At 45.0% G+C, this 18,168-nt stretch overlaps 1 protein-coding gene across 9 annotated transcripts in view; it reads left to right on the top strand.

The window, feature by feature from the left end:
- The window catches only part of BCORL1 (BCL6 corepressor like 1), a 92,653-nt gene that overhangs the window by 7,925 nt on the left and 66,560 nt on the right, over positions 1-18,168 (top strand). The window lies entirely within an intron of this gene.

Here is an 18,168-nt window from a genome sequence, read left to right as displayed (position 1 = left end):
GACCTAAGGTTCACACATTTACATACATTCAGTAGAAAATATGGACTAGGGGCTGATCCGTGCTGCATCCTGTTGGGCACACGATGCAACGTGCAATAACTGGCTTCAAGCCCCCCCCCACCTGCAGGGGAGAAGCTTCATGAGTGGTGCCTCAGTGCTACCGGTGTCTCTTTGCCCCCCTCTGGCTCCCCCTTTCCCTCTCAATTTTTCTCTGTCCCTATCCAATAAATAAAGGAATAAGAAAATCTGGACTAGAGTTGGGAATATTGAAAAGGAGTCCACGGTCCTAGGCTGAATGGCCTTGAATGAAGAAGAAAGTAGGGATGCAGCAGGTTTTCCAGTCTTCAAGTGGGAGGAATTCTAGCTACAGTTAGACAGAGGGATGGGAATTCCATTCCAGAGTGAAGCAGGATGTGAATAAAGTAGCCTGACATCCTTGGGGCAGAATTGGTGGGGTCGGCAGCATGGGGGGGTGGCATGGAGGAGAGGCTCTAAGCAAGCAGGGGTCCTTGGACAAGCTGTTTGTCTGCTCAGGGGTGGTTCAGTCCTTCTAGGCTGAGAAGGAACAGAATGATCACTTGTAGGGTTCAGGCACTTCTTTCCAGCATTTGGAATTAGGAGAGGAGGCATTCACAGCTGAGTTGAGTAAAAGACTGGAATGGGACAGAGAGAGAGAGGAGACAGACAGACACACACACACACACACACACACACAGAGAGAGAGAGAGAGAGAGAGAGAGAGAGAGAGAGAGAGAGAGAGAAAGAGAAGAGAGGATTGAGGAACATTAAGATAGGCAGGAGAGGAGAGAAACCCCTGATGGTTAGTTAGGGGGAAGAAAGACCCTCCACCTCTGAGTTTTCACAAAGTCAGAAAACTTGTGGGCACTGGAGCTACAGTTAGCAGTGAGTGTATGCAGGCTGGAATGTCTGGCGTCTGGACTGCCAGAAGGGAGGTAAGAAGAGGTGGTCTACCTTTCCACTACAGTGTTTTATATAATCTCACATACAAGAGAGGCTTTATTAGTGCCCGATTTTTTTTTCCAATGGTCATCCTTGAAATCATGTAGATGCTGCTCTCTTTCCAAATCGTACCCTTCCCCGCTGTTCCTAACTTAAAAGCAGCCTTTTATGACGAAAATTTGCTTTGGTGAGCTGAAGTTGAATCCCGGGCAAGAGTGAAATTTAACTCTTCTCCCCCTCATAATTCAGCGATGCTGTTCCATTTCCTTTTTAACAACAACAACAACCACGAGAGAAAAAAAGAGCAGAAACCACCCTTCTTCCATAAAACATTTACAAAAATAGAAAAGATTAAGGAAAAAAAGGATAATTGCTTAAAAAGTGGCTGCAGGCTGCTTGTCAAGGTCATATTTTGCCTGGTCAATGAGTTGTGATGAATCTGAAGAGAGATGATTTATTATTTGGAGAATGTAGCAATTTTCAGATTGCCTCGTGAATGTGTGTGAGGCCAGCTACATGTTACTTTGGCTTCTAAGAGGACCTCAAGCTTAGCATCTGTGAAGAATTGAGAGCAACAGTGCCAGGCAGAGCTTTGTGACTTTGATTTTTTTTTTTTTGACTGTCTGCTCAGAAACAAACTTTAGTTACCTCATTGGGAAGGTATGCCTAGAAATTGTAGTGTCTGTGCCATTTAAGGGTACAGTCACATTTTCTTAGATTGTTGTTGCCTGGGAGAACTAACAGATTTTTCACTTTCCTAAGTCCTTTGTTTTAAAGAATGTTTATGAGAGAGAGGCAAAGGGAGAGATTCAAAACATCACTCTTACACATGTGATAGGAATACTGGAACTCAGGACCTCATGCTTGAGAGCCTGACACTGTATCAATTGTGCCACCACTTCCCCAAGATCTGTAGAGGAACTGAGAGGAAAGGGGGAGAGAGAAAGATAGACACCTGCAGCATTGCTTCACCACTCATGAAGCTATGAAGCTTTTCCACTACAGGTGGGAACAGAGGCTTGGAACTGGGTCCTTTTGCACAGTAACATGTGCGCTCAACCAGGTGCCCCCCTTGTTAACTAGAGCAGAGGATTGAACTTGGGGTATCAGGGCCTCAGACATATAAGACTTTTGCAAAACCATTATGTTGTCTCTCCCTAGCTCAGTATCTCCTTTTTTAGAAGGCTCGTTTCTTGGTTTACTAATGAGAGAGAGGGAGAGACAGCGAGAAAGAGAGAGACCATTACCATGCTATATGCAGTGCCAGGGATCAAACAACTCAGGGTTTTATGCTTGCAAATAAGGTTTTCTACCCTCTATGCCACTTTCTAGATATATATATATATATATTTGATGTTGTGTGGTCTTGTACATGAGTAATCTCACTGCTCCAGTCTGACTGTTTTGTTCAGAGAGACCCCATAGCTCCAGAGCTGCTTCTTCTGCCATATCACCTCCCATGTGGTGGTACCAGGGCTCCAGCCTGGACTTGAATATGACAAAAGTCAGGTGCTCTACCCAGTGACCTATCACCTACCCTTACAGTGTCATCTCTCTCTCTCTCCCTTTCTCTCCCCCCTCCCCTCATGCTCCCCTGCTCTCCCTCTCTCTTTCTCCCTCCCCTTTTCTCCCTCTCCCTCCCCCCTCTCCCTCCCTCTCCCTTTCTCCCTCTCCCTCTCTCCCTCTCTCTCCCTCTCTCTCCCCTTCCCTCTCCCCCTCCCCTTGTCATCACCAATGCTTCACTGCTCTGGTCACAGACTTGTTCACATAGAAAGAGGGAAAAATACCATAGCAGCAAAGCTTTTGCGAGCGCAGTGTGCCCTCAGTACTGGGCTAGAACCTGGGTCAAGCACATGGCCAAGCAGGCAAGCTCTCCAGGTGAGCTATTCTGTTAGCCGTTGTTCTTTTTTTCTCCTTCACACTCATTTTTGAATATGTGATTCCACTGTTCCAGGCTGACTTTCAGATAGAGACAGACTGACAGGGCAGATGCCCAACCCACTGAGCTATCTCCCTGACCACTCAGTATTTTCCTCCCCCGCCACCTCCACCTCCACCTCCTCCTCCTCATCATCATCTTTATCCTCATCCTCTTTTTTTTTTTTTGTCATCACTGGGGCTTCCCCACTCTGGGTTGACTTTTTCATATAGGGAGATAAATAAGGAAGAGGTGGAAAGACACCACAGCACTGCAGCTTCCCCCAATGTGATAAGGACTGCGCCTAAACCTCGATCCCATGTAAGCTGCACTATTCTCCCCAAGTGTGCTGTATCTTATTTTTAAAATTATTATTACTATTATTTTGCCATTGGGGTTATCTCTGGGGCTCAGTGCCCACATGACAAATCCACCACTCCTAGTAGCCACTTCCCTTTTCCCTTTCTTTTATATTTATTAGGACAGAGAGAATTTGTGAAGGGAGAAAGGGAGAGTGACAGAGAGATATCTATAGCACGTTTTCACTGCTCTTGAAGCTTCCCCCTACAGGTGGGAACTGGGAACTTGAACTCAGGTCCTTGCACATAGTAACATATGCCCTCAGCTGGGTGCACCACTGCCACTCCCCTATTCCTTGCTCTTTCTCTCTTCCGCTTCCCTCCCCTTTTCTATCCCCACTCCCCTTTCCTTATTTCTATCAGACCACTGCTCAGTTCTGGCTTCTGGTAGTGATGGGTATTGAACTTGGATCCTTTGGTGTCTCTGGCATGGAAGTCTTCTTACAGAACCGCTATGCTATCTGCTCAGCCCACCCCACTGTATCTCCTTACAGTGAGAGTTTTCCCCAGTTTAATGTGGTTGCACCTTGCATGGGCTAGTGGTGTGTGCTGGTTTGTAAACTTGAGTCTGTGGGAAGATGTTAGAGACATTCAGCCTTAGGTTGCAGTTTTGGCTCTTCTCCTACCCTACTGGGTGACAGGATACATGCTATGCAATCTTCCTGAGCCTCAGTTCTCCCCATCTATAAAACTGGTATCATGATGCTAGTCTCCTCGAGCCTCGAGGACTATGTGAGATGATGTCTAATAGCTCCGAGACCATAGCAGGTATCTAGTGGATCGTGTCTGTTATTATAGGATCATCTATGAACAGTCTTTCCTATTCACTTGTGTCCTAGGGAATTATCTTTATTTCTTTAGATTTGGGCATGCTTGGGATTCTCTGGGGCTTCTGGCAGATTTTTTTTTTCTGTTCCTTTCACTTATTTATTTTTCATGAGAATGTGGGTGAGAGAACAAGAGCATCACTCTGGGGATCGAACTCAGGGCCTCACACTTGAGAGTCCAACACTTTATCTACTGCATCACCTTCTGAAATGGTTATTTTTATCTATTTATATTTTTTACACCAGAGCACTGCTTGGCTCTGGTGTATGGTGATGTGGGGGATCTCGGAGCCTCATGCATCAGAATCTCTTTGCATAACCATTATGCTATCTCCTTTAAAATTTAAGATAGAGACAGAGAGTGACCCAGGAGGTGGTGCAGTGGATAAAGTATTAGACCCTTAAGCATGAGATCCTGAGTTCAATCCCTAGCAATGTTTATGCCAGAGTGATGCTCTGGTTCTCTCTGCACTCCCTCTCTTTCTCATAAATAAATAAATACTTAAAAAAAGATAGAGGGGGAGGGGAGATGTTATGCAAACAGATTCTAATGCTTGAGGGTCCCAGGTTCAATCCCCAGCACTGCCATAAGCCAGAGCTGAACAGTGCTCTGGGAAAAAAAAAAGGAAAACAAGGAGAGAGAAGAGAGACACCACAGCACCTGTTGTGCACAGTGCTTCCATGTGGTGTCAGGGGCTCAAACCCAGATCCATGTGGCTAGGAAAATGTGTGCCCTACCTTTGAACTGTCTCCTGGCCCAAGGTCATTACTTAATTTTTCTTTCTTTTTTATTATTTGATAGCACAGAGCGAGTTTGAGAGAGAGAGAAAGAGAGACAGACACCTTTAGTACTGCTTCACCACTCCTGAAGCTTCCACCCTGTAAGTGGGGACTGAAGGTTTGAACCTGGGTCCATCCATGCACATGGTAATGTGTGCATGGTAACTGGTTGCAAACTGTGGATGGCTTCCTCATGTCTTAATCCTCTGTGCTCTTTCCCCACCTGTCAGTGTAGTCTGCATTTATAACATGGGAGGAAGAAGGCACTTGGCTCATCTCTGAGGTACTGCACCCACCTTAGGGGTGGAAGTGGCAGCCTCCTTAACAGCTGTGCCAAAACACAGCTTAATATTTTGGGGCAAGAGTGTAAGGATCCGTTTGGGGCCATGCTTCAAAAATGACCCAAGGCTCCTTCACAAGGGTGCCTTTTTTTTTTTTTTGAAAAAAAATCTGCTTTCCAGAAAGAGCAGTTATGTTAACTTAGTTTTACTGATTTATTTGCATAGACATAAATCAAAAGGGAAGGGAGAGGAAGAGAAAGAGACACCTGTAGCACCACTTCACTTCTTGTGAAGCTTTCCCCTTGCAGGTGGAGGCTGGGGTTTTGAACCCAGGTCTTTGTACATGGTAATGTGTACACTCAACCAGGTATGCTACCACCTGGCATTTATTTATTTATTATTTATTGCCTCCAGGGTTGTCACTGGTGCTCGATACCCACACTACAAATTTACCGCTCCTGGTGGATATTTCTTCTTTTCTTTTCTTTTCTTCTCCTCCTCCTCCTTTTTAAATCAGAGCTCTGGCTTATGGTGGTGCAGGGGACTGAACCTGGGACTTCAGAGCCTCAGGCATGAGAGACTCTTTGCATAACCATTATACTATCTACCCCTGCACAGGCTATTTCTTTTCTGTTTTATTTGATAAGGCAGAGAGAAATTGAGAAGGAAGGGGGAGATAGGGATAGAGAACGATAGACACCTGCAGACCTGCTTCATTGCTGGTGGGGAGCAGGGGCTTGAACCTGGGTCCTTGCACATGGTAATGTGCACTTTACCATGTGTGCCACCACTCAGTTCCTATTTATTTATTTTAAAATATTTATTTCAATGAGAGAGACAGAGAATGAGAGATGACAGAGACCAGAGCACTGCTCAGCTCTGGCTTCTGGTGGTGCTGGGGGTTGAACCTGGAACGAAGGAGCCTGAGGAATGAAAACTATTTGTATAACCATTATGCTACCTCTCCAGCCCAAAGTGCTTATATTTAATTATGACTGGTTGGGCTTTCTAGACATCTAAGACATCTGGAAGTTCCACAGAAACTGGTGTCTAGAACCCAGGCCTGGCATGGCTCTATTTTCAAGGGTACTCATCTGGGACTGGATGGCAAAGAAGAAGACACCTAGGTGTCCCCAAACTAAATATGAATGTGTGTGGGGGGTTGGGAATAGTGGACTGGTGAAAAGACCCCTTTCTGTAGCCAACTGGAGTGGATTTTGAGGCCAGCTGTCAGTCAGCTTTGGCAACAAGGAGAGTGATAGCAGACCAATTGAGAAGGGTAGACCAATTAGAAATTAATAGTTTCTCTTTGACTTTGGAAATGTATTCTTCTGGACCTGATACCCTCTCCCCCAGCAAATTTACCTTCCTATTTCTACTCTGCTTAGACAAATATTACGAGTGGCTCCGTGAACACATGGCTACCACAAGTGGCAGAAAGCTGGCCGTAAGTCAGCAGGGTTTCAAAATTAGCTCTGGCTAAACCATGCACAGATCATTGGAAGTTGATTTTATTGTCTTTCTCTGGCCCTATTGTATTTTGATTTTTTTTTGGGTGGGTGTCTTTTATTGAACAAGCAAGAGAGAAGAGAATGAGAGAGGGTGAGGTGGGGAGTAAAGAATCCATTGGTCTGTTGCTTTTCACATTGGGCTTCTTAGTTTCTCTATAATGTGGAGAGGAATTTGGTGTTCCCCAGTAGTTTACCAAGTATTCATTCAGTGTGTATTTTGTATCTTATATCTTGTATCACATTAGACACTATTTGGAAGGGGCTGTTAAAAATAGGAAATAAGACTCTGAACTCAGAAGTTCTATCCCTGGCATCCCATGTGCCATGAGACTCTTGAGTTCTATCTCCGTGGCATCCCATGTGCCAGAGTGATGCTCTGCTGTGTCATCTGTCTTTCTCATTAATATATATATTTACCAGAACACTGTTTAGCTCTGGCTTATGGTGGTGTGGGGGATTCAACCTGGGACTTCAGAGCCTCAGGCATGGCAGATTGTTTGCTTAACCATCATGCTTTCTAACCCCACCCTAATTAATATATATTTTTAAATTTTAGTAAGGGAGAGATAGAGATAGATACAGAGAGAGATACAGAGACAGAGACGAGAGCACTACTCAGTTCCGGTTCGTGGTGATGCCAGGGATTAAAGCTGGGACCTTAGGGCCTCAGGCATGAGGGTCTTACAGAACCGTTATGCTGTTTCCCAGACCTAATAACTTGATTTCTTTTTTTTAGTTTACTTTTTAATATTTTATTTGTTTATTTATTGCCTTTTGTTGCCCTTGTTTTATTGTTGTAATTATTGTTGTTGCTGCTATTGATGTTGTTGTTGTTGGATAGGACAGAGAAATGGAGAGAGGAGGGGAAGACAAGAGAGGGAGAGAGAAAAACACCTGCAGACCTGCTTTACCACCTGCTAAGCGACTCCCCTGCAGGTGGGGATCCGGAGGCTCGAACTGGGATCCTTCCGCGGGTCCTTGCGCTTTGTGCCACGTGCGCTTAACCCGCTGCACTACCACCCGATTCCCAACGTGATTTCTTAAAAGTTAAGAAATACTCACTTTAGTCTTGATGAATTTGGGCAGACAGGATAACGTAATACAGAATTTAAAATTTTGTGTATATTTAAATGAATTACAGGTATACATTTAAATTACATGTATATACACACCTATGTTTATGAGTCAAGCCTATGTCTTGAGTGTGGTCTAGAGAAAGCAAATGAAAAAAATATCTTTTTATTTTTTTAGTCCAGGACACTTCTCAGCTCTGGTTTATGGTGTTGAACTGGGGATTTTGGAGCCTCAGGCAAGAGAGTCTCTTTGCACAACCATTATGCTATTTATTCGCACCCTATAGCCTCTTCAAATACTTGTTGAAAAGGTGTAGGAGACTTTAAAGAATTGGGGGGGGGGAAGATGGCAGCACAGGAGGTGGCATAGTAGGTAAAACCTTAGACTTTCAAACATGAGCTACTAAGCTTGACCGCCAGTAGTGCTCTAGTTGTCTGTCTCTGTCTCTCTCAAATATATAAGTAAAGATATTCATGTACTTATTAATAAAACAGAAGTTTGGTGAGAATTCCTCTTTTTTAAAAAATTTATTTTATCTTTTGTTGCCCTTGCTTTATTGTTGTAGTTATTATTGTTGTTGTTGTTGTTGTCATTGTTAGATAGGACAGAGAAGTCCTCATTTTATTTTTTTAAATATTTATTTATTTTCCCTTTTGTTGCCCTTGTTTTATTGTTGTAGTTATTGATGTCGGAGTTGTTGGATAGGACAGAGAGAAATGGAGAGAGGAGGGGAAGACAGAGAGGGGGAGAGAAAGACACCTGCAGACCTGCTTCACCACTTGTGAAGCGACTCCCCTGCAGGTGGGGAGCCAGGGGCTCTAACCGGGATCCTTACGCCACCTGTGCTTAACCTGCTGCCCAACCGCCTGACTCCCTAGAAGTCTTCTTTAGATAGAAAAAAAGGCCATGAGGCCGGATGGTGGCGCACCTGGTTGAATGCCCTGTTACAGTGCTCAAGGATCCAGGTTCGAGCCCCCAGTCCCCACCTGCAGAGGGAAAGCTTCATGAGTGGTGAAGCAGGACTTCAGGTGTCTCTCTGTCTCTCTCCCTATCTCCCCATTTCTCTCAATTTCTGGGGCTGTCTCTATCCAATAAAAATAAAGATAAAAATTTTTTTTAAAAGAAAAGAAAAAAAGCCCATGTAATGAGCGCAGCATACTGAAACAGGGACACTCAAGGGCCACTGTCACTTGCATGGCAGGAGGAACAGAGAAACATCACAGAAGGATATAGGGCTCATTATAGTAATTTAGCTTGGCAGAGTGAAAGACACACCAGCTATTTGCATGTACCCGCCCAAGGCCAAAACTTAGGACACCTAGCTCTTATTTACAACCTATAATAGTAGAGACTAGATGTACTCAGAAAGTGACCTTAATTGCCAAGGTGACATTTCGAGGTAGCTTTGCATCTTGGAAAGAACAGATTAACTTTCTGATGATCGCTTAGGGTTTCTAGATATCTGTGACATTTCAAAGTTGCACAGAATTGTATAGCTAGAGCCTAGGTGTAGTCTCAAACCCCAATGAGGTGTTTTCCTTAAATGGAGTAAAATAGTTTCCTTCCAGCAGGAAGTGGAAGTGAGTACTATTATTGTAACAATAGGAAATATATTTTTTAATTTTTAAAAAATATTTATTTATTCCCTTTTGTTGCCCTTGTTTTTCATTGTTGTTGTAGTTATTGTTGTTGTTATTAATGTCATCATTGTTGGATAGGACAGAGAGAAATAGAGAGAGGAGGGGAAGACAAGAGAGGGTGAGAGAAAGATAGACATCTGCAGACCTGCTTCACCACTTGTGAAGTGACTCCCTTGCAGGTGGGGAGCTGGGGCCTCAAACCGGAATCCTTATGCTGGTCCTTGTGCTTTGCACCACCTGCACCTAACCAACTGCGCTGCAGTCTGACTCCCAGAATAGGCAAGCTCAAATGATCTGGTGGTATTAAAGTAGGAGGTTAAGACTTCTGCTTTTGCCTTCTTCATTGTTGGAATGGGTCACCTTTGGTTCTTCCCCTCCTCCCCAAAGTATTTATTTATTTCTTAACTTTTAAAAAATATTTAATTAATTAATTTATTTATTGGGTAGAGACAGAAATTGAGACAGAAGGGGAAGATAGGGAGAGAGGCAGAGAGACACCTGCAACACTGCTTCACCACTTGCAAAGCTTTCCCCCTGCTGGTGGGGACCAGGTGCTTGAACCAGGGTCTTTGGGCATTGTAACATATCCCTTCAACCAGGTACACCACCACCTGGACCTCAAATTGATTTATTAGCATAAAAGAAAGAGAAAGACCCAGAGCATCACTGTGGCATATTCTATGGCAGGAATCAAACTCAGGACCTCATGCACATCAGTCTGATGCTCTACCCACTGTGCAACCTCACAGGCCACATTTCTTTAAATGTGTTTGTGTTATTTTCTTAGAATTAAGTAGAGGATGGTTTGTTCCAATTTTAGTGGGGCCCAGGGTTTTTTTTTAAATTATTTTATTTATTGGATAGAAATAGCCAGAAATCGAGAGGGAAGTGAGAGATAGAGAGGGAGAGAGACAGAGAGATACCTGCAGCACTGCTTCACCACTTGCGAAGCTTTCCCCCTACAGATGGGTACTGGACTGGGGGCTTGAACTTGGGCCCTTGCACATTATACATGTGTGCTCAACCAGGTGCACCACCACCCAGCCTTTATTTAGTTCCCATTTTATAGATGACATTATAAATGGATCCACTAGGATGGTCTGAGATGTCTGAGAAGTGGGAGATTAAAAATCTCCCCCAAGTGTCTCCCAACAGATCAGGCTCTAAGTATTGAGTATGGCCCTCTTTTTTTTTTTTTTTTGTCAGTAGGTTTATTGTTGGGGCTCAGTGCCTTCATAACACCATTGTTCTCAGCGGCAATTTTTTTTGATAGGAGAGAGTGACAGAAAGAAGGAGAGACACTTGCAGCATGGTTCCACTGCTTGTGAAGCTTTTATCCTGCAGATGGGGATCCTTGAACCCAGGCCCCTTCCCGTGGTAAAACTTTTGTAAATCAGCATTTTACCAGTAAAGTTATCTAATAACAATAAAAGAAAGATTTTTTTGTTTGTTTATTATGGAGAGGAAGAGGAGAGAGAGTACCACCAGAGCACTGCTCAACTCTTGCATAAGGCGGTGCTGGGGGATTGAACCTGTAGCTTCTGGGGCCTCAGGCACATAAGTCTGGCAGTCTGACAGGCTGGGCTTCCATCACCCTGCCACTCTTTTCTTTCCCCATCTAAATATTTAATTATTTTCATGAGAAAGAGCAGAGCACAGCTAAGGGTGTATGGTATACCAGGGATTGAACTCTGGACCTCTGGGGCTCCCAAGCAAGTCTGGTTCACTACTCCTTGGTCTTAGAGTTGTATTGCTCTTCAAGGATGTTTGATTAAATGGTGCTAAATGACTTTGGACAGTTTGTAGTCATCACGCTGAGCCTGAAAAGGATGGGGATGAAGCAGTTAATGAGGTTGACAAGACTGGAGGGGAGTGGGTGTCAGTTCATTGAGCTGGAGGTCTAGCCTCTGGTCATGACGACTTTGGAGATTTTTTGAGTCAGCTCTCCCATGCTGAACAGATAGTTTACATTCCTTTGTATCCAGACTCATAAATGTTTATAGGCAAGTTTTTTTTTAATATGGCGGTTCTCAGGGAACCCATGGATGGGTCCATGCTAAGGCCATGTACAGACTACTGTTCAGCCTTCCTGGTCAACACAGGGATGAATGTATCTGGGAATGGGATGCACTGTCCCTGACAACACTGAACTATTGGGATGGGGGTGTGGGGGGAACAGCATAGAAACCATTCAGTAGAACGTGCTAAAGTACACTGAGTCTCATAGCAAGTTGAGATAAATAATGCAACAGGATGATCATTCTTTCAGTCACCCAGTGGATTATCTCCAGTTGAGAGAGAAAAGGTGTATGTGTAATCATAGAGGAACCTATTTTTTTTTGTTCTTTTTTTTTTTTTTGGATAAAGACAGAAGTTGAGAGGGAAGTGGGGGGCTAGATACCTGCAGTACTGCTTCACCGCTCAAGAAGCTTCCCCCCTGCAGGTAGGGACCAGTGGTTTACACACCGTAATGTGCACACTCAACCAGGTGCGCCACCGTCTGGCTCCAAGGAACCCATTTTGCACAAAGAGAGGCAAAGTGATTGATCAGGACATCTATCAATATAGTGTCCTCTTATGTCATAAGGGAACGTTTGGCTGATGGTGTAAAAAGAGGGGATATGGATATTAGGGTAGGGAGAAAACCAAGGAGAATATTAGAATACCCTTTTATGGGAAGTATTGAAATTAGAAGAACTACCTAATTAGAGGGTGGGCTTTAGGGTGTGTGGGTAGGGGCAGCAGGGATGTGAGTCTTCTGTTGAATGCATCTTTAGGCAAGGAAATTATCCTTGTTGGACTTGTGCACCCTTTCCTAAAGAAAACAATGTTTGCAAATGGGGGAGACATCATAATGGTTATGCTGAGAGACTCATGCCTGAGGCTATAAAGTTCTAAATTCAATCCCCTGCACCACCTTAAATCAGAGTTCTGATAAAAACAAACAACAACAGTAACTAAACAATGATTATCAAGATGTTTTGACTAATTGCTAAAGGCACTCTGGTGACTAGGTGGAAGTCAAAGCCTTTTCTTTTAATTCCAATATATCTATATATGAAATTTAAAAAAATATTTTATTTATTCATTTCCTTTTTGTTGCCCTTGATGTTTTTATTGTTGTAGTTGTTTTTATTGATGTCGTCGTTGTTGGATAGGACAGAGAGAAATGGAGAGAGGAGGGGAAGACAGAGGGGGAGAGAAAGACAGACACCTGCAGACCTGCTTCACTGCCTGTGAAGCGACTCCCCTGCAGGTGGGGAGCCGGGGCTCGAACCGGGATCCTTAAGCCAGTCCTTGCGCTTTGCGCCACCTGCGCTTAACCCGCTGCGCTACCACCTGACTCCCATATATATGAATTTATTCATTAATGAGAGGAAAGAGAACCAGAACATCACTCTGACACATGCAGTGCTGGGGATAGAACTCAGAACCTCATGCTTGAGTCTAGTGATTTAGCGACTACACCAACAGCAAGGGCGGGCTACCTGTCTTCCTTCTTTCCTTCATTCCCTCCCTCCCTCCCTCCCCCCTTCATTCTTTCTTTTAATAAGACAGAGTGAAATTGAGAGGGGAAGGCAAAGATGCAGAGGGAAGGGAGACACCTAAAGCCCTGCTTCACTCGTCACCACTTTTAAGGGACTCGGGGTTTGAACCTAGGTCCTTCCACATATTAGCATGTATGCTTAACCAGGTGCATAACTGCCCAGCCCCTTTTCATTCCCTCTCTCCCTTCCTCCCACTGCTAGGGCCTTCTGTCTGAATGAATTCACTGCCCCTAACATTTTGTTCTTCTTTCAGATTTGTTGGTGGGGGAGAGAAGGAGGGAGAGGGAGAGGGAGAGGGAGAGGAAGAAGAAGAAGGAGGAGAAGGAGAAGGAGGAGGAGGAGGAGAAGGAGACACAGTGGCAGCATTTCTCACCCCATCCATAGAGTTTCTCTTGGTGCTATGCTTATTGCTCCATGTGGAAAAGTATCCATTCTAGCATCTGAGTTATCTCCTGGTCCTTCATTTCTTTAATGTGTGTGTGTGTGTGTGTGTGTGTGTGTGTGTGTGTGTGTGTGTGTGTGTGTGTGTGTGTGTGTTTTCTGCCACAAGGTTTCCTGCTAGGGCTCAGTGCCACCACTACAAATCCACTGCTCCTGGTGGCCATTCCATCTCTCTCCCTCTCTCTCTCTCCTTTCTATTTTGTTGCATAGGACAGAAAGAAATTGATAGGGCAGGGTGGAGACAGAGAAAGAGAGATACCTGCAGACCTGCTTCACTACTTATGAAGCACTTGCCCGCCCCCGCCCCCCCCCCCCCCCGCAGATGGGAATTGAGGGCTTGAACCCTGATCCTTGTACATGGTAATGTGTGCGCTCAACTGGGTGCGCTCCATGCCCCCCCATTCTATTAAACACACACAAACACATTTTGTGAAGGGAAGAGAAAGCATAACTAGAGCACTGCTCTGGCATCTGTGCTGCTGAAGATTGAACTTGGGGCCTCAGAGGCATGCAAGTCCTCTGCTCTGCCCACTGAACCACCTTCCAGGCCTTCTCATTTTAGCCCTCTCCATGTCATCGGGCTCTTGGATCTCCTCTGGGGTGTGGTAGATGTTGCTTTCCCCCAAATGGGAGAGCCAGGCAGCCCCTCTTTTGCCTCTGTGAAGTTTGAATTTGAATGCCTGAGCGGCAATTTCTTGAGAGCTGCAGGTTGCCGTTGAAGCAGTGGGTCCCCAAGTTGGTTTGCTTTCTTCATTAGTCATCACCGACCCAGCCCTCCTTCTTAAACTGTCTGCTGACCACGCCTTTCCTCTTGAGGATAGATTCAGGGCCAGGCTTCAGAATGAATATTTTCCGGCTTTTTCATTTTTTTTTTTCAAAGTCGTAATTGCTTCCAGGTCACCAGGCAGTGTGAACCAAAAGATGCCTGGCAGAGGACTAGCAGATTTAATTTAGCAGAGACTTTCTTTGTCTTGAGTTTCTAATGTATTGCCTTGATGGTCAAATCTGACCAGGAATAAGGGGCCAGCTTCTAGGTAGTATGTAGAGGGTCAAGTTGTGCCCATATGATGCCAGTGCTGTTTGTAATGTACAGGTGGGCTCATTTTTAATATTTTATTTGAGAGAGAGAAAGAGAGTGAGAGAGAAAGAGAGAGAGAGAGATACCAGAGTACTGTTCAGTTCTGTTTAATAGTGGTGCTGGGGATTGAACCCGGGACCTTAGAGCCTCAGGCACGAAGGTCTTTTTGCAGAACCAGTATGTTGTCTCCCCCTAGCCCAGGCCTATTTAAAGGGACAAGACTCTGAGGAACTTGTGCACTGGACCAAAACCCCCAGTTGGTGATTTTCAAGGTTTAAAACATTTTTAGGACAGGGTGGTGGCACATCGGGTAGAGCACACATGTAACCCTGTACAAGGACCCAGGTTCAAGCCCCCAGTCCTCATACATGGGCTAAGCTTCATTAGCAGTGAAGTAGTGCTGCAGGTCTCTCTCTTAATCTTTCCCTCTCTACCTCCCCTTCCCTCAGTTTCACTGTGTCTTTATCCAAAGTAAATACATAAAATATAACAACAATAACACACACACACACACGCACACACACACACCCCTATTTTGGTCATCACCAGGGTTTTGCTGCTCCGGGATGACTTTTTCAGATGGAGACAAAGACAAAGAGTAAAGGGAGAGAAACCACAGCACCAAAACGTCCTCTAATGCATTAGGCAGAGGGCTTGAACCAGGAGTGTGCCCACAGTGGAGCAGTGCATTATCCAACTGAGCTATTCCACCAGCCCAGTTGAAAACTTTCTGAAGCTGTGCCTGTCTTGGTAGGAATAGTTTGTCAGGGGAGTCAGGTATAGCACAGCAGGCTAAGCGCATGTGGCGCAAAGCACAAGGACCGGCTTAAGGATCCCCGTTCGAGACCCCAGCTCCCCATCTGTAGGGGAGTCACTTCACAAGCGGTGAAGCAGATCTGCTGGTGTCTTTCTCTCCCTCTCTCTCTCTGTCTTCCCCTCCTCTCTCCATTTCTCTCTGTCCTATCGAACAACAACGACATCAATAACAACAACAAAAACGACCACAAAAAAAAAAATGGCAACAAAAGTGAAAATAAATAAATAAATACATAAATATAATTTTTTTAAAAAAAAGGAATAGTTTGTCAGATAGTACTTTATCTTATTACCTCCTTTCTTGTCCTTCTGGTCCTCATCTGCACCACAGCCATGCCTTTGTTTGTAAAGCTTGGGAAACCTGCTTGTTTGAGTGCCTATAAACCCCACCCTTAAACGGCTGTCCATCCTCTGGAGTCTCCCTGGAGATTTCAGTCCTCTTTTCCCAGCTTCCCCGACCCTCACTCAGGCTGTCACGGGATGGTCTTCCCCATTTTAAAATACAGTGCCTCAGGACTTGGTGAACATGTCTGTCCTCAGTGCTTCCTCACACTGTTTCAGTTTGGCCTACCGTGGAGAAACACCTCAGGTTCCTCTATTTCATCTTTCTAGTCATCAGGCACCCGAGCTTCTCTTTCATGCCTTTCACACCTGCCCAAGTCTTCTAGCATGGTTTCTCCTTTGGGATTTTGAGGGAAGGAATTCTGCTTCTCTCTGACTTCCTTTCCTCTTGCTTACCCTCCATGCAACAGCTATTGTCACTGTCTTTTTTATCTATTCAGTTATTGGTTAGAGATAGAAATTGAGAAGGGGTGGAGAGAAAGACACATATTCAGCCCTGCTTTACTGCGTGTGAAGCTTTCCCCCTGCAGGTGGGTACACAGGGCTTGAACCTGGGTCCTTGTGCATGGTAATGTGTGCACTCAATCAGATGCTTCACCTCCTAAAGGCCCTCTACCTCCCCAAGAAGCTTCAAGAATGGTGGGGCAGTTCCTCTCTATTTCTCCTTCACTCAGTCTCTGCTTGAAATTAAAAAAAAAAACAAAAAACAAAAAAACACCACCACCACAGCAACAAAAAAAAAGTGAGTCGTTCAGGGATGGTGGAGTCGAACAGGTGCCCAAAAGCTCCAGTGGACAACATAATAATAATAGCCGAGTGATGGTTGTTGTAGCAGTAATAGTGATGATAAAGTTGCTACTTTCCTATTAGTCCGTTTTCATTTCTCTGTCTTGTGGTGATTACATCTGACTTTCTATCCTCTGCTACCTGCTTCTTGGATTCATTCCTGCTAGTCTTAAAAACAATTAGAGGGAGCTGGGCGATAGCGCAGCAGGTTAAGTGCACATGGTGCAAAGCACAAGGGCTGGTGTAAGGATTCCAGTTTGAGCCTCCTGCTCCCCACCTGCAGGGGGTCGCTTCACAATCGGTGAAGTAGGCCTGCAGTTGTCTATCTTTCCTCCTCTCTGTCTTCCCCTCCTCTCTTGATTTCTCTCTGTCCTATCCAACAACAGTGACAGCTATGACAACAATAACAATGACAACAATAACAACTACAAGTGCAACAACAATGGCAACAAAATGGAAAAAATGGCCTCCAGGAGTGGTGGATTCCTAGTGCAGGCACCAAGCCCCAGCAATAACCCTGGAGGCAAAAAAAAAAAAAAATAGGGGGATAGGTGGTGGTGCACTCAGTTAAGAGCACATATTACTACACACAATAACCCAGGTTCAAACCCCTGCTCCCCACCTGCAGGGGGCATACTTCATGGGTGATGAAGCAAGTCTGTAGGTGTGTCTCTCTTCCTCTCTACCTCCTCCTACTCTCTCAATTTCTGTCTGTCCTATCTAATAAAACAGAGGAGGCAAAAAGAAAGGAAGGAAGGAAGGAAGGAGGGATAAAGGGAGGGAAGGAAGGAAAGAAGGACGGAAGGAAGGAAGGAAGGAAGGAAGGAAGGAAGGAAGGAAGGAAGGAAGAAATGGCTACTGAGAGTGGCAGATTCATATCACCAAGCCTCAGAGACAACCCTGGCAAAAAAAATGAGAGGCTAGGTGGTAGTATACCTGGCTGAGTGCACATGTTACCATGCTTAGGGATCCGGGCTCAAGCCTGTAGTCTCCACCTGCAGAGGGTAACTTTATGATCAGGGAAGCTAGGCTGCACATGTTTCTCTGTCTCTCTTCCTCTCTATCCCCCCTTCCCTCTCAATTTCTCTCTGTCCTATCAAATATAAGAAGGAAAAAAAATTAGCCAGAGCACTGCTCAGCTCTGGCTTATGGTGGCTCTGGGGATTGAACCTGGGACTTGGGAGCCTCAGGCACGAGAGTCTTTTTGCATAAACACTGTGCTGTCTACCTTAGCCCATTTCCTCGAATTTTGACTAGTTCTTCTCATGCATGCTCTTGCCTCATATATTGAAAAGTTGTATTGATTTATTTTTCTGCCGTGCTTTTCACTCTGGGTTGGTGGAACATGTGCTCGACTTTGTTCTCCTCACCAGTTGGACTTGTCCTTTGAGTGCTCCTCACCCCCCCCACCCCACCCTACCCCACCCCTCAAGTGGGCATAGCTCACAGTGGCCCTACTGCCTTCCAGACAGCCTCCAGCATTTGATTCTGGGGGCCACGCAGCTGTTCACTTCTCAAAAATTACATGGTTGTGACATCTGGGAAAATCCTTTGAGGTATTTCATATCCTTGTGTGCCTGTGCTTCCCGGGTCATGTGGGCGTCCCCGGTTTCTCCCATGTTCCTTTTGGGAACTGTGTGCTTTTTTGCCTTTGATATAATGGTGCCCATCAAAGGGATCAGGAGAACAGGAAGGAACATGCCACATGGGGAGCAGGCCCTGTACCCCAGCAGAAAAGACCATGGTGGCATGTCCAAGAGTCTGTCTTCTTTGCCCACCTCTCCTGAGCAATAGTTCATACTTGGGT

This window comes from Erinaceus europaeus, chromosome X (assembly GCF_950295315.1).
Source record: "Erinaceus europaeus chromosome X, mEriEur2.1, whole genome shotgun sequence".
NCBI classification, from domain to species: Eukaryota; Metazoa; Chordata; class Mammalia; order Eulipotyphla; family Erinaceidae; genus Erinaceus; species Erinaceus europaeus.
The sequence above is the reverse complement of the archived record's forward strand: the minus strand, read 5'-3'. Positions and strand labels throughout refer to the sequence as shown.